Source organism: Symphalangus syndactylus, chromosome 11 (assembly GCF_028878055.3).
Source record: "Symphalangus syndactylus isolate Jambi chromosome 11, NHGRI_mSymSyn1-v2.1_pri, whole genome shotgun sequence".
NCBI classification, from domain to species: Eukaryota; Metazoa; Chordata; class Mammalia; order Primates; family Hylobatidae; genus Symphalangus; species Symphalangus syndactylus.
In genome coordinates this window covers 110713043-110737023 of record NC_072433.2, presented here as the reverse complement: position 1 = coordinate 110737023, position 23981 = coordinate 110713043, and the positions used below count along the sequence as shown (strand labels likewise).

Genomic DNA, 23981 nt, shown 5'->3' with positions numbered 1-23981 from the left:
ATTCCCTCATAGGATAGAGGTTCAAAAATACTCATTTTTTCCTACTGCTCAATGAGAAAAAAAATAAGAACTCTGCCAAAGGGTTGAAAGATGCTCTGAGAAAGCTTTTGCCTTCATGGTTAAATTAACAATCAGGCCTAGATTTCCTCTTTCTTTTTATTTCTACTGAGAGATAGGCTTTTTTTTTTGTTTGTTGCTCTATCCAGAGCATCAGGACATTGGCTGGAACATAAATATTTATTGAATAAATGAATAAATATTTTTGAATGATGCCAGAAGTTACAGCAGCTACTTGAGACTTAAAAGGAAATCGGGAGAATTCCAGAAACATCATCCTTTACATCATGGTGTCACTGAATTAATACCAACAGCTGCTCCTCTCCATATTTCTTGTTATATGACAAGATTTAACTCCACTTGATATTTTCATATGCCAGGTTTTTTGTTCCTTGCAGCCAAAAGCATTCCTTCTCAACAGAGTCACTTTGTGTGTTGCAACTCTGCAAATGAGACATATAAAAATAGCCTTCTTTAGTATGAGGGAAATGTATAGGGTAATGGTAATCTTCAATATCTTGATAGAGGATCATGTGTGCATTTTTCAAATTTTAGTAAATGCAACACTTAGGATTTGTGCATTTAGTTATGTCTAAATTTTAATTCAAAGAATAGAAGCCATAAACAAGTATTGAATTCTGGTTAATAAAATGCATTATGAAGATTTTACAGGGAAGTATATAGGTATCTGTAATTTACCTTGGAATGCATCAGAAAAATAAGCTATGGATTGATGGATTGACAGAAGGATTGATAGACATGTAATAAGCAAGTATTCTCTAAAAAAAGTTAGAGCCAATTAAGATGTATTTGGGAGTTTACCCTAAAATTAGTTCAACTTTTCTGTCCATTTGACAATGTTCATAATATCCTCATCTTATAAATATATGCACCAGAGCTACAGAAAATTATGTTTCTGAAATTTTTAATTTATGTGAGACTGAGTAGCTCTCTAGCTGGGAGTAGTAGGAAACAGCTTACTACACATCTACACACATCTGAAAGTGTGTAGTAACCATATGGTTACATCTGAGGGTGTGTAGTATCCATAGTACTAATCTATCCAAAATGAAATTCTCAATGGTAATTTCTTTTTGAACTTGATAAAATTAATACTAAATTTTCCTGGAAGAATGAATAGATAACAATCATTATGAATTAAGGAAAAAAAGTAAAAAGGAAGAATTCATTCAACTGCACCTTAAAACAACAGAAGAGTAATGAGAAGGCATTTACCCTGATTGAAATGTAATATGCTCAATTTTTGGAATTACAGCATATAATATATATTTTAAAACTTTCTGGAAATACTGGGTGACATGTAACTGACATCCTTTTAAAGGCATAACTGAGATATTAAAAAAAAAAGTAAGGGAAGTCTCTGAGGCCAAAACCCCAGAGCCCAACTAAGAACCTCTTGCCAATTACTCCCTGTCTGACATAGAACACATTTGACCATGATGGAGTGTGAGAATAGAGACACCAAAAGGAGAAATTATAAAGAATAATTTTTTTAAGTAAGAACTACATTGGAAAACAAGGATAGCCTTATGGGCAAGTGTGAAGATAATCATATAAATAAATAATCTCCAAAATGTTGACATTATGGTTTGATCAGGAAAAAGCTATTTTGGATTATAACCCCCACCACATGTGTTTATTCACATATTAGTAATTATACACATATACAAAATGCTAACATATTATGTATATTATAAAATCACACCCAGAATGAAAATTTAGGTTGGGTACCGTGGCACAGGCCCGTAATCCTAGCATTTTGAGAGGATGAGGCTGAGGCAGGAGGATCATTTGAGCTGAGCAGTTCAAGACTAGCCTGGGAAACATAGTGAAACCCCATGTCTACAAAAAATAAAATAATAAGATAATGAAGAAAGAAATGTAAATTTAAAATTTAAAATAGGAGTTGTCTATATGTGCACACATATGTGTGTGTGTGTGGGTGTATTCTAATATGGATTATCCTGAGCACTGCCTCGGATGCTCACACTCTCCTCCCCTACTTTGTTGTTTCTGTTATTGTTTTTGTTTCTGTTTTTGTTTTGTTTTTGTTTTTGAGATGGAGCTTCACCCTGTCGCCAAGGCTGGAGTGCAGTGGCACTATCCCGGCTCATTGCAACCTCCGCCTCCCAAGTTCAAGTGATTCTCCTGCCTCAGCCTCCAGAGTAGCTGAGATTACAGGCACGTGACACCACACCCGGCTAATTTTTGTATTTTTAGTAGAGACAGGGCTTTGCCATGTTGGCTAGGCTGGTCTCGAACTCCTGACCCCAGGTGATCCACCTGCCTCAGCCTTCCAAAGTGCTGGGATTACAGGCGTGAGCAACCGCGCCTGGCCTACTCTCCTCCTCCCCCACTTTAGAAACCCTTGGTCTTTATGAATCTATGTCACGTAAAGTAAGGATGAATTAGTTAGAAAGTCCCATGTCCTTTGACTTCCTGGCTGATGGCTGAATTTATTTCATTAGTTTTAGCCTATAGCATAAATAATTCCAAGTTATTTTCCAGGGAATGCATTTATTACAAAACGTGAAGCGAAAGCATGGAAGCAGCAGCTTACTCAGTGGGGAAGAGATCAATGTGGAAAGCAGAGAACAGCGTTCTAAGTCCTGAGGTCCTGATGGCAAATATCCCCCTTTTACAGACATGAAGCCATTTACTTGGGAGGAATTTATAGCACATAATTTGACAAAACTAGGATATTTCTCATTTCTTACATGTTTTATTTTTAAATACAACATTTAATGATCAGCCTACTTCTTTATTCCAAATAGATAAGAGAATAAGCCACAGTATCTCCCCCCCCCAATCATCTACACATCAGGTTCGGTGCAACTGGCTGGCTGGACAGCCCCCACCCTAACTTTTGCCACTCCCATTCTCCTCACACTCCACCTCTGGTCAAAAGAATAAGCCACAGATGAAGGTCAAGAATTTCTGGGTATTAAATTTCTTTCACCCCGGCTGGATTGAGGAGTTGAATTTTTTTAATTCTGGAATTTTCCATGCTTCTAATCTTCCTTAATCATTAAAAACAACCCTTAAAAAAAAAACTTTGGATTATTTCGAATTATATTCCTTCAATTGCTTTTCTATTTTCCATTCATTTTGTAATCTTGAGGATATAGCTATTTTAGCTTTGAGTAAATGTCATTAATAAAATTCAAAATAAAATCTAATAGTTTTTCTTAGCTTTTACAGAAACTTAAATTCTAGCTGATCTAATGAGAAAAATAATTAGGAGTGAAAGTTTGTTTTTTGTTGGGCTGTTAGTGAATATATGGAAAACTCCTATTCTTCTTTCAGGTGTAGCCCTAACGCAGTCTTCTTTCTCTACTGACACAGATGTGGGCTAGAGCTAGGATTGATTGACATACTCAAAGCTTCCATTGCCATTCCACTGCATCCACACATCTATAAGTCAAACACCACCCACAGCTACAGCTTCCAATCTCCTTTTTAAGGAGGAAGAGTTATTCCAAATACCACATAATAGAGAGTATAACCCTTGGCATATCAAAAGGCTTTGATTTTTACTTTAAAAGTTGACAAACCTTCAAAAATAAATTTTATGTTCTAATTCAAAAGACATCAGACATAATGTGATATCTTATTGGTAGATTCGGGACTATCATGATGAATACCAATTTCCGTACCTTCATGTAAGAATGAAATAATGCACTTAACATCTGTGGGAAATCCAAATCAGTCCAGACACGGATGCTTCTTAAATTCACATTCATTTCTTATCTTGTTCTTGTCCCTTTCCTCCCCTTCTCTTGTTATCAATTTCCTTGTGGCCAATATGTCTGAATGCAGGAGCTCTTTTACCAGCTGGAAATCTGTGCCTCCTAATGGACTATAGCTTGGAAAACAGAAGCCGTCCTGTGAGTGGTAGTGGATAGCCCTCATGGGAGAACCTGAAAGATGTTCCTATGGAAAGTGCAAGGTACTCTTACCTAATTTGGTTGTTTATCAAACTCTTGGCTATATTTGGCTTTCAGCTGTCATACAAATTGTGAATGCAGGGTAGATAAAATATCATTTAAGAAATAATCCTCAGAATATTCATGTAATAGCCCAGAGTATATCAGTATCTTGAGTGGAAAAACCAAGGCTTCAAGCAAAAATTTCTTATCCAAGTCATATTAAATCCATTATGATACTGAAAACTGAACTCATGCATTCATGCATATACTAAGTAGGTCTGTTTCCACTTGGAGATTAATAGATACTCTGAATTTTGATCACACATTGTTCAGTCTGCTCTTCTAGCCCACAATCTCTAACACTTCATTTCACTCTATGCCTTAGAAATGTATTCCATTGAGAATTTCTAGGCATGTGCACGATGCCAAAAAGTCAGAATGAGTATGGGTCAACCCCTAAATTGGAGATTCTTAAGTAAAAGAGGCAATAAGTAATGTATAAACTGACCAAAAATAATCACATCCCCTTGAAACCAAGGATTTACTTTAAAAGATTAAGGCAATTTTTCTGCTTCCTGAATTGTCGGAATTATAACTCCAATTCTTCGCTTACTTGGACTTTGCCAGATTTGGCTTCAAATCACGTGGCACTGATGTAAAACACACCCAGAGACTTACCATGAAGTCATCAGGAAAGCAGCACCACAAGGAACAAGCAAAAAGTAGCAAAACAGAAAAGTTAACCACTCCCAGAATTTCTAGAACACAAAATCCATAAGAGGTGAAACCAGAAAATCTCTCCTACATGGGAAGATTTTGTCTTATGGGGAATTTTCAGGCACAGAAATAACCCATGTGACAAATAAAGATGATAAGAAAAGGTAGCAAAATCCTACAACGGGCAAGAATGCATCTGGTGTCATCTGTGACACCAAATTTCAGATTCTCTCTCATGTATAAAGACAGCGGGCTTCAGCCACAGGGTGGAGGGACTGCCCATTGAAAACTACATATTGTGCCTCTAAAATGGTATACTGTCCACTCGTTTTTTTTTAGAACAACTAGACCTGAAAATCTGTTCTGAATGGAATAATCCCCTTAAGATCTGTATTTGGTTCTTCCCTTACCAAACAGCATCATCACTCTGCTCTCCTTTCTACAATGTGGTGATGAATAAACTAAGTGCAACAAAACCGCACTAATATGAGTGGAATCAAATAGATCCAGGCAGGCACAATGGCTACGTTTCAGGAGGCTGGATAATTCAGGTTTAAAATATGTGCCTCTGTATGCCAAGATGCAATGAGCATCCCAGCCATTTCTTTCAGCAAATCAAATAGTCTCTCTTTCTCAAAGATGACCATGTTGTGGAGCAAATACATTTAGGACCAGTGTTTCAGGAAGCAAAAGAATGTTTTTCCTAAGTGCCAGAAAACAGGTGATTTAGACATAAGCAAACAGCCCAAAGAAACTGGCTGACTCTTCCCTGGCAGAGGAGAGCCACAAACAAGGTAATAACATTTCAATTTCATGAGTCAGATGCTAAAGAATGAAAAGATTTCCTCTTTCTGCTGTGGGTCATTGTGGGGATGACTTCAAGAGATATCACCATGGAGTTCACACAGCACAACAAGCACAACGACGGAAACTTGGAATGGCAGCATTGCCTGCTCTCTAACATGCCAAACCCTTTATGTCAGCTCTTATACACATGCTATTTGCTTAGAGTATTATTTTTTTCCTCCTCATCTCTGAAATTTTGGTAAGTAAATCGTTTCTTTCCCATAAGTTTCTTATCCAACTGCAGAATCTAATGGCCTTATAAGAATAATTGAAGAAATGTAAAGCCTCTCATTACCAACCAGAGAGCCTTCAATACATGTACCATAAATGTTTGTGGAATCAGACTTTGCTTAATCAACATCTGTTTGAGGCAATAAATGTAAAAGTTATTCATTAGGGTCCAGGTCATCTCCACTATTTGAATTTGAATAAGATTTGCTCCTGCTTAGTCCAAAGGAGAAGTTATATTCATGAATATTTAATTAGTGCCACCTTTTAGAAAAAAAAACAAAACTAAAAGGAGAGCAAATAGCAGCTGCTTTCTAAAACCTTACTCTTTCTTGCATCCTCAACCTCCAACAAGAATTCTATCCAACCATGCTGCCTATACAGATGTTTTAACTTTCCTCCCTGTGGCAACAATTGTAGAGTTTGTCTCACAACTCCAGCCCAACTCTTTTGGAATATACTCCACTGAAAACTAGGACAGGAAAGCTTAGGGCTCCCAGGCACTGGCATAGCTTGGGCTCCTTCCATGACCCAGTCTCTACCAAGTAGACACACCCACATGTGATTTGGAAGGTGGGAAGCAGAGCCTCGGCTTGTGGAGCACAGCCATGGAAGATATTAATTTCTCTGTTGCAGTAATAATCAAGGACCCAGGGTCAAGTCCTTAGCATGGTGCCACACTGGACCCAGTAAGCCTTTCCTGGGGCCAGAAGAGGAGGACTGAGCAGAACACAAGAGAGAAAATATCCAGACTCAAGGTTCCTGACTCACAGCTCAGAAGGAAAAACAAAAACTTGTGGAGGGAGAGACACCCAGATAGCTGAGGCCTGAATTGATAAATAGTAAGGCTAGTGTCCTTCTCTCCTAACCTAGGCAGACAGCAACCCTTTTAGAAAAGTCTCACATTTGTGAAGCATATGAACAGACACTTCTCAAAAGAAAACATTTATGCGGCCAAGAAACAAGAAAAAAAGCTCACATCATCACTGGTCATTAGAGAAATGCAGATCAAAACCACAATGAGATACCATCTCACACCAGTTAGAATAGTGATTATTAAAAAGTCAGGAAACAACAGATGTTGGTGAGGATATGGAGAAATAGGAATGCTTTTACACTGTTGGTGGCAGTGTAAATTAGTTCAAGCATTGTGGAAGACAGTGTGGCGATTCCTCAAGGATCTAGAACCAGAAATACCATTTGACCCAGCAATCCCATTACTGGGTATATACCCAAAGGATTATAAATCATTCTATTATAAAGACACTTGCACACGTATGTTTATTGCAGCACTATTTACAATATCAAAGACTGGGAACCAACCCAAATGCCCATCAATGATGGACTGGATAAAGAAAATATGGCACATATACACCATGGAATACTATGCAGCCATAAAAAAGGAATGATATCATGTCCTTTGAAGGGATATGGATGAAGCTGGAAGCCATCATTCTCAGCAAACTAACACAGGAACAGAAAACCAAACACTGCATGTTCTCACTCATAAGTGGGAGATGAACAGTGAGAAGATGTGGACACAGGGAGGGGAACACCACACACCGGGGACTGTCAGGGGGTGGGGGCAGGGGGAGGGAGAGCATTAGGACAAATGCCTAATGCATGCAGGGCTTAAAGCCTAGATGATGCGTTGATGAGTGCAGCAAACCACCATGGCACATGTATATCAATGTAAAAACCTGCACGTTCTGTACATGTATCCCAGAACTTAAAGTAAAATTAAAATAAAATAAAATAATGTAAAGTAAATAAAATAAAATAAAATAAAATAAGAAAAGTCCCACATTTAACGTGATGCTGTATTCAACATGAGAGAGATGGAGTAAGCAACAGCTGAGGGCAGATGGGTGTCAGGACAACAATGTAGGGTTCCACTCCAGAATTATATATAAAGAATAATCAAGAGTTCTTAGTACCCCACCTACAACAACAACCAGAGGGGGCAGAAATATTACAGGAGGTGTGAACAGGAAGATATATGAGGTCAGGAGGAGGTAGCTGCAAAGTTCAGAGCTTTTGCAATTGGAGGCAAAAGCCAATTGCCAACATGTGCCACACCTCAGTGGATACCAGCTCAGGATGTTCAGGGAACAGGTACACCATGGAACATCACTGCAGGTAACATAGTGACAGACTGATGCCCAAGTCCAAGCCGGACAAGAACCGATGAATAATACATAAGCTGTCCCGTGAAAATAGACCACTCCAGAGTGGTAGAAAAAGGACACAAGGGAGGCATAAAGAAAATACGAAAGACTGAGAATGTATGCAAAAGTAGCTGAGATCGAAATCAGACTACGATTCTAATAATATTTTAATTTCACTGAAAAGACACTGATTGGACTGAAAATACTGGAATTAGAAAAAAAGAATAAGTTGTCTGGTCAAGACAGACTGAGAGAGTAGAGAACAAAATGGAATTATAAAAAATTACAATTAAAGAAAATAGAATTACTTTAAAAAAAAACACACATCAATCATTATGTGTAAATTTTGACCCTACTCTCACAGATAGAATTTATTAGTGTTTACCATGTGCCAGTCACTGTTCTAATGAAATATAATGAATATTATGTCATCTTGGTGTAGTCTAATTATCTTCATTTCACAGGTAAGGAAACTCAATCTCACAACTATTAAACAACTTGCCCAAGGATGAACAAAATTATCTATATGATAAAGATATGATAAAGTCATATCTATAGCCAAGCAGTTGCACAAATTATCCCCAATGACTAATCAGTCACTTCAGATGTTTTCTTTCTTCCTCATCCATTTGATAGATACTACAGAGACAGATAGTAATGACTGCACTTTGCACTGTGGGTAGGAAGGGAAGAAGAAAATGCATCTCCTCAAAGCTGAGATTTTCTTCCCATAACTAGAGTTTGCTTTCCTTGCCTTCTTCTTAACAATATTTCCAACTTCATAGAAATAAAGACTAAGAACAAAAATCAAGGTGTTTGGACATGGAATAGACGGTTGTTGCTGTATATTAGACGTGACCCATGTCCTTTTCTGGGATTCAAATCACTTATTCTGTCATTAATTTACCAAAAAAAAAGGACCAGCTGTCAGATATTCTTCATCTCTAAGACTTAAAGAATTATAAAATCAATGGTTACATTATTTTTAAAATTCTAATATAACAGTTTTAGTGTGGCATAAGATGTAACATAAAAGAACTTGCCTATGGCATTTCCTTGTTCTGCCATCCCTTGGGACTAAGCCTGGATGCATTGTTTTGCAATGTTCAAAATTGCGGTCCTCCTTTGCTCACAGCACTTGTAACAGACCAAACAGGCTTATAGTATTCTGGACACGCTATGCCCAGCCCTGTCATCCAGATTCCACTCTCTTTCTCTTTGCCCATCAGGCCATCCCGGAAGCTGAGGAGGAGGGTGTGGGTGCCAGCTGTCAGTTCTGAGTTGGAGAGCTGGAGCCAACCCAGGCCCAACTGGGAGCCCAGAAACCGAGCTTCCCCAGCCAAGCAGTGCCTGCTTAGTTTGCTGCGAGCTTGCAGGGTGCAGTCACTGAACATGTTCTGGATGGTTGTCTTCATAACTCGTGCTGTCATTGTCAGACTGCTGAGCTGGGAACTTTTCCCAGAGGATCAGCAGCATATTTCACTCCAGCTTATGTGCTTCTTTCTGCATCTATTTTTGTATTCAAAACACAGCAGTTCTTAGCATGTCCTGTTTGCTTTTGTATACACCCATTATGGAGCCCAAAATATAATAAGCACTCGCTAAATACTTACTGAATAGATGAATGAATAAATGATAGAATTAATCAGGAACTCAAGGATAACCATGTAAAAATAGATTTAATTTAAAAGCAAGCTTCTTAGCTAGGCCCAGTGTCTCACGCCTGTAATCTCTACCATTTCGGAGGCCAAGACAGGAAGACCACTTGAGCCCAAGAGCTAGAGACCAGCCTGGGCAACATAATGGGACTCCAATTCTACAAAAAAAATAAAATAAATTAGCTGGACATTTTGACACATGCCTGTATTCCCAGCTACCCATGAGGCTGAGATGGGAGAATTACTAGAGCTGGGGAGATCAAGGCAGCAGTGAGCCATGACCACACCACTGCACTCCAGCCTGGTGACAGAGCAAGACTCTGTCTCAAAAAATAATAATAAAGCCAGGCACGGTGGCTCACGCCTGTAATCCCAGTACTTTCGGAGGCTGAGGCTGGTAGATCGCTTGATGTCAGGAGTTCAAGACCAGCCTGGCCAATATGGTGAAACCCCGTCTCTACTAAAAATACAAAAATTAGCCGGGTTTGGTGGCGGGCACCTGTAATCCCAGCTACTTGGGAGGCTGAGGCAGGAGAATCGCTTGAACCCGGGAAGCAGAGGTTGCAGTGAGCCAAGATTGTACCATTGCACTCCAGCCTGGGCATTGCAGTAAGACTCCATCTCAATAATAATAATAGTAATAACGTTTTTAAAGCAGCTTTTCTTGAACCTGGCGTTGCTGTCCGGATACCAGGGTTCCCAGTGTGGATTCTTGGTGCTTCTCTAACTTTAACATGCATAAGAATCACCTAAAGATCTTGTTGTAATGCAGGTTTTGATTCTTTAGGTCTATGATTGGGCTTCAGTTTCTGCACATCTGAAATGCCCCCAGGTGATGCTGTTTACTCAGACAACATTTTCAGTAGCAATGTCCTAATCAATTAATTGGTCCCACCGTCATTAGAATCTTAGTAAACTTCTGTGGTCAGGCAAACTTATCCATGGTTAATAAAACAACATGCATGTCTTATATCATAATAAGCAAGAAATAAACACAAAATCAGGATTTCATCAGGAAAGGAATAAATTTGGCTGATATAAAGGAGAGGACAATTTCTCTGGTAATTTAAAAGGAGTGTTTACATGAAAAGTTTTCTCACTCCCATACCTCAGAATGAATTTCAAAACTTTCTATAAAATGAATGCAGTGTTGCCACTTTTGAGTCATGGCTTAAATTCACTCAAGATTGTGAATTTAAGATTCACTGCATTCACTTTATAGGAAGTGGATTTAAATTCATTCAAATCTTCAGTTATAAAATGTATTCAAACCAAGGTGTAGTTCTTCCAAACTGCTTCACTAACTTCACACTTCTGAGAAATGGAAAAAAAAAATAGTGAAAACCTGATCATTAGCTCACTTGACAGTTATTTTATGTGGCAACTTGACTGGGCCACCAGATGCTCAGATATCTGATTCAACATTATCTCTGGATGTGTCTGTAAAGATGTTTCTGGAAAAGATTGGCATTTTAGTTGATGGACTGAGTAAAGGAGATAGCCACTCCCCAGTGTGGGTGGCATCATTCAATCCGCTGAGGGCCTAAATAGAACAAAAAGGCGGAGAAAAGTTGTATTTGCCCTCTCCCTCTGCCTTATTGCTTGAGCTGGAACATCAATCTTCCGTCCTCAGTGCCCCTGGTTCTCAGGTTTTCAGATTCAGACTTGGAATCTACACCATTGGCTCTCCAGCTCTCAAGCCTTCAGGCTACAACACTGGCCTTCCTGGATCTCCAGCTTACAGACACCACATCATGGGGCTTATCAGGCTCCATAATCGTGTGCCTATACTTTATCATAAATCTCTTTCTAGATTATATATATATAAAACATAGAATATATATATACCAATAACATATACACATACACACACACACTGATTATCTGGAGAACCCTGATTAATATACCAGAAGAGTTTTTAAATGTCGACATTTGTTGTTGATAAGACGGAGAAAATAGAGAGTAAAATGGAACTTAAATTAACAGAGTAAATTACAGATGAAGTAGATTGTAGTTTTCCAGAAACCGAAGCCTTTTGGAGATAGAATGGAAAGAGACAAGATATTCCTCTGAGTAATGCAAAGTATGATTTTGAAGGAAAATACTCATTTATTTACAGTGGCTTTAGGTTACAGATTGATATGTAGTGGCTTCTACAAATTAAATAATTACAGGAAAATCTCTCCCTTAAACTTTATGTTTTAGAAGCAAATATTTTAAATAGTGGTCATGTTTAACCTGGGGGTTAATATGCAAGCTAAAATCATGACAGGACCTCACTAATAAATATATAACCTAAAACGCAGAGAACTGAGTTGCTCATACTCCCAAGTTTATAACACAGTCATCAATTATTCATATAAGGCTCCTCTTTTGCTTTTATTTTTCTTCCTTTTGCCTCAGTCTGCACTGCCAACCTCTTCCTAGACCTGTAGGAAATAACTGTATTGTGTTTCGCATTTTTCCTGGATATGGTACTATTTTGTTGTGTGTTTAAGTTTTAAATTTGCGCAAGTAAATTATGTTACAGAACTTGTTACCTTACTTTTTCCTCTGAACATTGTGTTTGAAAGATTCATCCACATAACTCTATTTCTAATAGATACAGAATTGTGTTTCCTCTGTGAGCATCCCCAATATTTTTCACCCATCTGGTTCCCTAGATACAGTTGCATAGGTTGTCTACAATGCTCTGTTGTACAAATAATGCTTAATCAAATACACATGCCTCCTTAAGGACCAGAACACAAATTCCACAGGATGAGCAGGAGACCTGTGTATACTAAACTAAACTAAAATAACAAAACTAAATATCTCCAGACTACTGTCCAAATTAGCCCTTTGAGTCTGTAGTCTCTGCTTCACACGTTTCTGTATTGGTTCCCTATTTTTTTCTAAGGTTTTGTGGGTTTGGGGGGATTTTTTGTATTCTAGTTATCAATCTCTTCTCAGTTTTTGACTTCTCAAATAATTCCTCCTCACCAGGCATGCTGGCTCAAGCCTATGATCCCAGCACTTTGGGAAGCCAAGGCAAAGGTAGGAGAATTTCTTGAGGCCAAAAGTTCAAGGCCAGCTTCAGCAACAAAGCGAGACCCTGTCTCTATTTTTTAAATAAGAATAATTTCTCTCAATCTGTTCCTTGTTGGTTGACTTTATTAATGGTGTCCTTTATTAAACAGAAGTGTATAATTTTTTATGTAGTCAAGCTCATTTTTTTTAGTTTTTTTTGTTTTGGTTCGTTGTAAACTCTGCCTCCCAGGTTTAAGTGATTCTCCTGCTTCAGCCTCCCAAGTAGCTAGGATTACAGGCCCATGCCACCACACCTAGCTAACTTTCGTATTTTTAGTAGAGACGGAGTTTCGCCACATTGACCAAGCTGGTCTCAAACTCCTGACCTCAGGTGATCCACCCACCTCAGCTACCCAAAGTGCTGGGATTACAGGTGTGAGCCACTGCGCCCAGACAAGTTCATTGTTTTCTATCTTATGACATACCTTTGGGATTTTATATATTAAGTCTTCTGCAATTCAAAATTACAAAGGTGTTTTCTGATGTATTTTTCTTCACTTCATAGTTTTACCTTTCTTAGGTAAGCCTGTAGTCAATTTAAATTATAAATTTGAAAACTAACTTTTTTTCTGTGTAGTGGCCAGTTTTTCCAATATCAATTGATTAAAAAACAATCCTTTTCCATTAGGCCCCCTTATATCAAATATCAGATTCCCATGTAATCATGGGCTTGTTTTAGAGCATTTAATTCTGTTACATTTCTATGGCCTTGTAGTAGCCTTCAATTTCTGAATTGACTGATATTTTTCTGAGATAAATCCAACTACATCATAATTATTTTTACTTTCTGGATTCAGCTTGCTAACATTGGGGTAAAAATTTTTACGTCTATATTCGTAAGTGAGAACCATACAAAAGCAGTCTTTCTGGAACTATTGGGAGCAGTTATGATCCCCCTAATTTTTCCCAGGCTATAGAATACAGACTTTGTAGCAGGAATAGATTCCTTGATTTCAGGGGGAAAGTAGGCCATTCGCTGACCATAGAAGATGAATCAGGATTGGTTTAATCCCAGTCACAGGAATTCCACACTCTTCTGCCGGTGATTGCTCTGGGAATCTGCATGTGACCTAGTTCTGGCCAAGGACATGTGTTCTGGAGCTTCCCTTCCTTAATATATAAATAACCGCACTTGGGAAAGCCCTATCCCGGCCTCTTCCTTTCCCAAAAACTCTAGTTTGAGATTGTGAGGCTCTAAGTCACAATACGCAGTATCAACCATTATGATAAAAAGGCAAAAATAAAAAAGATAGAGAAAAAATGGTTAAAAAGAAACTAGGTTTCTGATAGTATCATTAAACAAGTAAATCAATTCTATCAACTTTAAGCACTATAGTTTTTATGTGTAAGAAAAGTAATCACTATTTGTTTAAGCATGGCTAAGTTTTTTTGTGATTTGAAGCTGAATTCAACCTAAATTATACACTTCTGTCTTATAGAAGATTTCCCCAGAAATAGACCCTAAGGTAAAGATTCAAGAGTAAAAATCCTATGTAAATATTAACAAAGTGCAGATATATGAAACAGATAATGTATCAAGATCTAATTGGGTTTCTTCTAGTAATATAAGGCTGATTTAACATTTGAAAATCAATGTAATTCACTCCATCAAAGATTAAAATAGAAAAATCATATAATCATCTCAGTAGATGCAAAATGATTTTCTTATATTAATCATTTATTCAAGATAAAAATTGCTATCATACTAGAAATATATGGGAAGAGCTTATTGTGTAAAAGTATCTGTGAATCCTGTTGCAAACATCAGGGTGAATGGTAAAATATTGAAAGCTTTACCTCTGAGAATGAGGACAAGATATGGATATCTACTTTCACCACTTCTCATCATCAGAGTCCTAGCTATTGCGTTAAGGCAAGGCAAGACAAAAATAAGAAAAAGATTGGAGGAAAAACTAAAACGATCATTTTTTCCAGATCACATGATATTTAGGTATGTAAAAAAAAGTCCCAAAGTACCTACAAATTAATATTACAATTGATACACAAATTCAGAGCAATTACAATATACCATATCTGTTTTATGTCTATACACTAGCAACAAACAAAACTTAAATTTAAAGAAATTTTATAATAACATTTAAAAAACTAACAGCTTGGAAAAAAATCTGACAAAATTAAAAAGTCTACAAAATATTACTTAGAGAAATACAGAATCCCTAATTAAATAACAAGATGTAATATGTTCATGAGTTATGAATCAATATGCAAAGATGTTCATTTTCATAGTTGATCTATAGAGTCAATGAAATTCCAAACAAAATCCCAGCAAGCGTGTTTGTGGAAACTGGCTAATTTAAATGATATACAGAAATAAAAATGATTGTTATAGCTAAGACCTCTTGAAGAAAACACACTGGATCACAGACATGCCCAGAATAATCAGAGAGAAAAACATACTTGGAAACTTCCACTAATTGATATAAAACTACATTAATCAAGACAGTGATGTATTGATGTAAAAATAGACAAACCAATGTAACAGAATACAGTCCAGTGCAAGATGGTAGAATAGGAAGCCCCAGACCCTCCTTTCCCCCAGGGAGACACTGGCTCAACAAGAGTACACAGACTATACCCCTTTGTGATAAACACAGAAAAAAGTTAAGAGGTTACTGCACCGGAGGAGAGCATGAAACCAACCACAGTGAAAGCAGCAGGGAAATATGTGGCACTGACTCACCATTCCAGAACTCCAACAGATCAATAAGAAAAAGACAAATGACCTAATTAAAAATGACTGAAAGATTTGAACAGACATTTTAGAAAAGAATATTAAAATTAAAAATTGCAATAAACATGCAAAATGTTACTCAACCTTATAAGTAATTAGAGAAATGCAAATTAAAAATCACAATTTGATACCATTACACACTGAATGAAACAGCCAGAATGAAGACTGACATCAACATCAGGTATTCCTGTGAATCAACAGAAGCTCACATATACTGCTGGTAAAAGTATAAATTGATACAAATAGTTGGAAAACTATTGGTCATATGTAAAGTTGACCATACATATACCTCATAGCCCAGCAATTTTGTTCTCTGTAATTTACATAGGAAAAATTTATACCTATGTGCACCAAAGGTCATATACACACACAAAAAAGAATTTTCATGGCAACATTATTCACAATGGTTAAGATTTGGAAGCAAATCAAATGTCCATAAAGAGTAAAATGAATAAATAAATTGCAGTTTATACAATAGGATACCAGGTAGCAATAAAAATGAACAAATTATCGCTACATGCACCACCATAGATGAATCCCATCTATATGATGTTGATTTATAATAGCAAGATACAAAAGAATGATTTCTATATGGTTCCATTTTTATAAAATTTGGAAACAGGCAAAACTAATCTATGGTTCTTAAACTCAAGGCAATGACGACATTTAGAGAGATAGAGGGAGTAGTCAAGAGAGGAGACACAAAGGGAATTTCTGAGGTCTGCTCCTATCCTACTTCTTAATCTGAGTGGTGCTTACATGGGCAGGTACATTTTGTATTAAGTCACCAAGATATAAACATAATTTGTGCATTTTCCTGTAAGTATGTTGAGAAAAAGACATATAGTAAAAATCATCCCTGTTTCTGCTAACTCCCTTCTACTCACCATTTTTACCATCCAACCCAGGGTAAAACTTTTTCTTTTTAATTTGACTCCCTCTATATTTTGTTGTTTTGTGTTTTTTAATTAAATCTTTATTTTGATATGATTATAGATTAATATGCAATTGTAAGAAATAATACAGAGAATTTCTACATATCCTTTACCCAGAAATTCTACGTATCCTTTACCCAGTTTCCTCCAATGGTAACATTTTGTAAAACTATAGAACAATATCACAACCAGAATGTTGACTTAGATACAGTCAAGATTTCAAAAAGAAAGAAAAAGAAAAAGATTTTCATCAACACAAGTATCTCTCATGTTATTTATAGCCACAACTGCTTCCCTTCTGCCCCCACCCATATGGCCAACCTCTGGCAACAACTAACCTCTTTTTTTTTCTTTCTATAATTTTGTCATTTCAAAAATATTATATAAATGTAATCATAAAGTATATAACCTATTGAGATTGAGTTTGTTTTAACTCAGCATAATTAGCCAGAGATTTTTCAAGGTTGCTGCATGTATCAGTAGTTCCTTCCTATTTATTGCAGAGTAGTATTTCATTGTTTGGATGTACCACTGTTTTTTTAACCATTCACCTATTGTTTCCAGTTTGGGGCTATTATAAACTACTACTGTAAACATTCATGTACATGTTCGTGTGGAACACAAGTCTTCCTTTCTCTAGTTTTTAACTTCCAAGAGTGTAATTGCTATTTTATGGTACAAGCATGTTTAGATTAAAAAAAAACTGTGAAACTATTTCCTAGAGTGCCTGTGCCATTTTACATTCCCATCTGCAATGTTTGAGGGATCCAGTTTCTCTGTATTCTCTGTTGCCATGGTGTTTTTTATTTTAGCCATTCTTATAGGTGTGTAGTGATATATCATTATGGTTGTAATTTAGGTTCTCTTGTTGTCCACTGATGTTGAACATCTTTTCATTTACTTATTTACCACCTATGTATCTTTGGTAAAACATGTCTTCATGCCTTTTACCCATGTGCTAATTCGAATGTTTGCTTTTTTACCATTGAATTTTGAGAATTATTCCTATATCTTAGATACAAGTCCTTTGTTGGATATATGGTTTGCTAGTCCTTTTACAGTAACATGAGTTTTCTACCACTCTGTAACTTGTCTTTTTATTTTCAACAGAGCCATCCACAGAACAAAAGATTTTAATTTTTATAAAGTCTGATTTATCAATTTTTCCTTTTATAGATTGTGCTTTGGTGTCAAGCCTAAGAACGTTTGCCTAGGCCGAGATTCTGAAGTTTTTCTCACATTTTGTTCTGAGAGTTTTATAGTTTTATGTTTTATATTTTAGTCTGTGGTTCATTTTAACTTTTTGGCTATGGATGTTCCATTGTTCCAGCATCATTTGTTGAACATTCTACCTTAACTCTATTAAATTGCTTTTGCACTTTTGTAAAAAATCAGTTGGGCATGTTTGTGTGGACATATTTCTTGGATTCTCTATGTTCTGTTCCAGTGATCTATTTGTCCCTCTGCAAATACCACACAGTACAGATTACTATAACTATATAATAATGCTTGAAATTGGGAAGATGATTTTTCTCATTTTATTCTGCTTTTTCACAACTGTTCCAGCTCTTGCAGTTCCTTTTTCTTTTCAAATAAATTTCAGAATTATCTTGTCTATATCTACAAAAACTCTCACTGAGATTTTGATAGCATTTCCATTAAACCTTAATCAATTTGAGTATGCTTTTCTGCACTGAATTATATGACCATGTGATTTTTCTTTTTTAACCTCTTAATGTGGTATATTATATGGATATATTTTCAAATACTGAACCAGCCTTGCATCCCTGAAACAGACCCAACTTGGTCACAGTGTATAATTCTTTGTTTATTTTGCTGAATTATAGGTGCTAATATTTTTAGTCTTTTTAAATCTACATTCATGAGAGATATTGCTCTGTAGTTCTTTTGGTTTTTGTTTTGTTTTGTTTTTGTTATCTGTCTGGTTTTTGTACATGGGTAACAGTAGCTTCATAATATTAGTTGTGAAATGTTTCTACCTATGCTATTTTCTGAAACAGATTATGTAGAATTGATTTTAATTAGTGTTTTAACACTGGGTAAGATTCTCCAGGGAAATCATGTAGTTTTAGAGATTTATTTTTTGGGAGTTTACAATTATGAATTCAACTTCCTTAAGAATTTCAACAGAACTACTGAAATTGTCTTTTTCTTTTTGGGAGAGCTGTGGTCACTGGTATTTTTCAAGGAAGTGATTCATTTCATCAAATTTATGTGTGTAGGGTTATTAATAATATTTCATTATTAGCTTTTTGATGTCTGTGAGGTCTGTAGTGACATCTCTTTTTTTATTCCAAATGATGATCATGTCTACTCTCTTTTTTTGTCAATGTGATGGTAAGTTTTATGTGTCAACTTGGGTGGGCCATGGTACCCAGATATTTGGTCAAACATTATTGTGGGTATTTCTGGGAAGGTGATTTTGGATAAGATTAACATTTAATTTAATTTTTTTCTAAATTTTGGATTCAGTGGGTACATGTAAAGGTTTGTTAAATGGGTATATTGCATAATGTTGAGATTTGGGGTATAGATGGTCCCATCCCGCAGTTAGTGAGCATAGTACCCAATAGGTAATATTTCAGCACAAACCCTCTCCCACCTCTCCCCTCTAGAATTCCCCATTGTCTGTTGGTGGGACTGTAAACTAGTTCAACCATTGTGGAAGTCAGTGTGGCGATTCCTCAGGGACCTCGAACTAGAAATACCATTTGACCCAGCCATCCCTTTACTGGGTATATACCCAAAGGACTATAAATCATGCTGCTATAAAGACACATGCACACGTATGTTTATTGCAGCACTATTCACAATAGCAAAGAGTTAGAACCAACCCAAATGTCCAACAATGATAGACTGGATTAAGAAAATGTGGCACATATACACCATGGAATACTATGCAGCCATAAAAAATGATGAGTTCATGTCCTTTGTAGGGACATGGATGAAACTGGAAAACATCATTCTCAGTAAACTGTCGCAAGGACAAAAAACCAAATACCGCATGTTCTCACTCATAGGTGGGAATTGAACAATGAGAACTCATGGACACAGGAAGGGGAACATCACACTCCGGGGACTGTTGTGGGGTGGGGGGAGGGGGGAGGGACAGCATTAGGAGATACACCTAATGCTAAATGACGAGTTAATGGGTGCAGGAAATCAACATGGCACATGGATACATATGTAACAAACCTGCACATTGTGCACATGTACCCTAAAACCCTAAAGTATAATAATAAAAAAAAAAGTATTCCCCAGTGTCTATTATTCCCATCTTTGTATTCATGTGTATTAAATGTTTTGCTCCCACTTATAGGTAAGAAAATGTAGCATTTGGTTTTCTGTTCCTATGTTAATTTCCTTAGGATAATGGCCTCCAGTTACATCCATGTTGTTGCAAAGGATATGATTTTATTTTTTTATTCCACGGTATTTCTGTACCACATTTTCTCTGTCCATTCCACTACAGATGAACACCTAGGTTGATAATATGTATTTGCTTTCCTGAATAGTGTGGCAATAAACATACAAGTGCATGTGTCTTTTTGGTATAATGATTTATTTTCCTTTGGATATATACCCAGTAATGGAATTGCTGGAATAAATAGTAGTTCTGTTTTAAGTTCTTTGACAAATCCCCAAACTGTTTTCCACAGTTTCTGAACTAATTTGCACTCCTCTTCTCTGCGCTGATATTCTTTGACTTTTTAATAATTGCCATTCTGACTCACGTGAGGTGGTCTCTCCTTGTGGTTTTGATTTGCATTTCTCTAATGATTAGTGATGTTGAGAACTTTTCATATGTTTCTTGACCACTCGTACATCTTCTTTTGAGAAGTGTCTGTTCATGTCCTTTGCCCATTTTTAATTTGTTTTGTTGTGTTTGTTTTGGGTTTTTTTTTTAATTTATTTAAGTTCCTTGTAGATTCTGGATATTAGAACTTGGTCAGAGGAACAGTTTGTGAATATTTTCTTCCATTCTGTAGGGGTTTACTCTGTTGACAATTTATTTTACTGGGCAGAAATTCTTAAGTCTGATTCGGTCCTACTTGTCAACTTTTGTTTTTGTTGCAGTTGCTTTCAGGGACTCAGTCATAATTTCTTTGACAAATCTGATATTGAAAAGTGTGTTTCCCAGGCTTTCTCCTAGGATTTTTATAGTTTGATGTCTTACACTTAAATCTTTAATCCACCTGGAGTCAATTTTTGTATGGGATGAAATGTAGTGGTCTAGTTTCTTTCTTCTGCATATGGCTAGCCAGGTATTCCAGCACCATTTATTGAATAGGGAATCCTTTTTCCAATACTTATTTTTGTCAATTTTGTCAAAGATTAGCTGGCTATAGTTGTGCAGCTTTATTTCTGAATTCTCTAACTTATTCCATTGGTCTATGTGTCTGTTTTTGTACCATGACAATGCTATTTTCGTTACCGTAGTCTTACAGTATAATCTGAAGTTGGGTAATGTGATGTCTCTGGCTTTATTCTTTTTGCTCAAGAGTACTTTGGCTATTCGGTCTCTTTTTTTGTTCCACATGAATTCTAGAATACTTTTTTCTACTGTGAAAAATGGTATGGTATTTTGATAGGGATAGCATTGAATCTACACATTGCTTTATGTAGTATGGCCATTTTAACAATACTCTTCTAATCCATAAGCATGGAACATTTTTCCAATTATTTGTGTCAAATGTGATTTCTTTCAGCAGTATTTCACAGCTCTCCTTGTAAAGATATTTCACCTCCTTAGTTAGATATATTCCTAAGTATTTTGTTTTAGGTGACATTATTGTAAGTGGGATTGTGTTCTTGATTTGGCTCTCAGCTAGAATGTTATTGGTGTATAGAAATGCTACTGGATTTTGTACATTAATTTTGTACCTTGAAACTTTATTGAAATCATTTTCCAGCCCCAGGAGCCTTTTGGCAGAGTTGTTAGGGTTTTCTAGGCATACAATCATGTTGTCAGCAAATAGAGATAATCTAACTTCTTTTCCTATTTGGATGCCATTTATTTATTTCTCTTGCCTGATTGCTTTTGCTAGAACTTCTAGTACTCTGTTGAATAGGAGAGAGTGGGCATTCTTCTTTTGTTCCAGTTCCCAAGGAGAATGCTTCCAGTTTTTGCCATTTCACTATGATGTTGCTGTGGGTTTGTCATAGATGGCTCTTACTATTTTGTGTTCCTTCTCTGCCTAGCCTATTGAGGATTTTTATCATGAAGCGATGTTAGATTTTATCAAAGGCTTTTTCCACATCTATTGAAATCGCCATACGTTTTTTGTTTCTGATTCTGTTGATGTGGTGAATCACATTTATTGATTTGCATATATTCAACCAACCTTGCATTCCAAGAATAAAGTCTATTTGATTGTGGTGAATTAACTTTTTGATGTGCTGTTGGATTCAGCTGGCTAGTTTTTCTTTTTGTTTTGTTTCGTTTTGTTTGAGGATTTTTGTGTCGTGTTCATCAAGCATATTGGCCTGAAGTTTTCTTTTTCTGTTGTGTCTCTGTTAGATTTTGGTATCAGGATGATGCTGGCTTCATAGAATGAGTTAAAGAGGAGCCCTTCCTCCTTGATTTTTTGGAATAGTTTCAGTAGGGTTGGTACCAGTTTTTTTTTTGTTTTTTTTTTTTTTTTTTGTACATCTGGTATAATTGGGCTGTACATTCATCTGGTCCAAGACTTTTTTAGTTGGTAGGTTTTTTATTACTAATTCAATTTCAGAGCTTAGAGATTAACATTTTAAATTAGTGGGCTTTGAGTAAAGCAGATTGCCCTCTAGAATGTGAGTGGGCCTCATCCAATCAGTAGAAGACCTGAATAGAACAAAAGACTGATCTATCCTGAGCAAGAGAGAATTCTGCTAGTAGATGGCCTTCAGACTTGAACTGCAACATCAGCTCTTTCCTGGGTCTCTAGCCTGCCATCCTACCCTGCAGATTTTGAAGTTGCAAGCCTTAATGATCACATGAGCCAATTCTCACAAGAGAAATAAAACCTCTCTCTCTTTCTCTATTTATATCTTTATGTCTTCACATTCTATTGGTTCTGTTTGTCTGAAGAACCCAGACAAAGTTGGTCTTGCTAGAAGTGTATCATTTTTATTGACTTTTTCAAAGAAATATGTCTTTATTTTATTAATTTTCTCTATTGTTTTTCTGGTTTCAACTTCATTGATTTCTTCTGTTAGTTTTATTTATTGCTTCCTTCTGTTTCCTTTGGGCTTATTTTGCTCTTCTTTTTCTAGAGTTTTCATGTGAGAGCTTAGATTATTGATTTGAAACTCTCCTCTTTTCTAAAGTATGCATTTAGTACTGTAAGTTTTTTTCTCAGCACTGATTTACCTATATTCCACAAATTTTGATATGTTTAATTTTATTTGCATTCAGCTCCGTGTATGTGTTTATTTCTTTGAGACTTCCTCTTTGACCCATGGATTATCTAGAAACATCTCATTTAGTTTATAAGTGTTTGGAGATCCTTCTGCTATCTTTCTGGCATTTATTTCTGCTTTAATTCCATGGTGGTTAGAGGACATTGTCTGTATAATTTCAATTCTTTCCAAATTTAGTTCAAATTTTTTAATGTCCCAAGATATAGTTTATCTTAGTATATGTTCTGTGGGCACTTGAGAAAATGTGGATTCTGATATTGTTAGGTGGAGTGTTCTATAAACATTGATCAGATACAATTGATAAATACGGATTTTTTTAGCTATTCTATATTCTCTCTGATTTCTGTCTAGTTGTTCTATCATTGTTGACAGAGTAGCATTAAAGTCTCTAACAGTAATTGTGTACATTTCTCCTTTCAGTTCTATTAGTTTTAATTCACATATTTTGCAGCCCTTTTGTTCGGTGCATTCACATTTAGGATTGCCACATCTCCATGGTGAAATGACATTTCTATCATTACATGACACTCTCTATCATAGTTTTCTTTGCTCTCAAGTCTACTTTATCTGATATTAATATAGACACATCTGCTTTCCTTCAATTGATCTTCATATCATATATCTTTTTCTATCCTTTTGCCTTCACCATGACTATATTATATTTGAAGTGAGTTTCTTTATTGACAGCTTAGAATGGGGTGAGATTTTTTAACCCACACTTTCAATCTCTTTCAATTTGTGTATTTAAAGCATTTGCATTTAATGTAATTATTGCTATATTATGACTTACATTTGTCATTTTAATTTTTTTTGTTTTCTGTTTTTTCTGTTCTTCATTTCTCTGGGTTTTTTCCCCTGCTTTCCTGAAAATTACTTGGATAATTTTAAGAATTCCATTTGATTTAGTTACAGCATTTTGAATGTATCAACTTTGTATAATCTTTCTAGTGGTTATTCCACTACACTAGAACATATATATACCAGAGTCTACTGGTATTGTCATTTCACCAGGTCAAGTGAAACACAGAAACCTTACCTCACTCACCCTCCCCCATTTATTATATAATTATCTTAAGTGTTTCTTTTGCATATATTTAGAACCACACGAAACTGTTACATAATTTTTGCTTCAATCATCAAGCATACTTCAGCAAATTCAAAAAGAGAAAGAATGCTTA

The 23981-nt window shown here is 36.1% G+C and overlaps 2 long non-coding RNA genes across 3 annotated transcripts in view; one reads left to right on the top strand and one right to left on the bottom strand.

Annotated features, from left to right (window-relative positions):
• Window positions 1-372: 372 nt before the first annotated feature.
• Window positions 373-7609, bottom strand: LOC129493345 (uncharacterized). The gene is made up of 3 exons (XR_008661118.1): window positions 7499-7609; window positions 3735-3943; window positions 373-500 (listed from the first exon to the last, which is right to left on the bottom strand). It is a non-coding gene; the product is annotated as an uncharacterized lncRNA (long non-coding RNA).
• A 138-nt stretch (window positions 7610-7747) lies between these two features.
• LOC129493317 (uncharacterized) overlaps window positions 7748-23981 on the top strand; it is a 32767-nt gene continuing 16533 nt past the window's right edge. For both annotated transcript variants that reach the window (XR_008661111.2, XR_008661112.2), the window contains exon 1: window positions 7748-7937. This is a non-coding gene — a long non-coding RNA (uncharacterized lncRNA). The remainder of the gene's footprint in view (window positions 7938-23981) is intronic.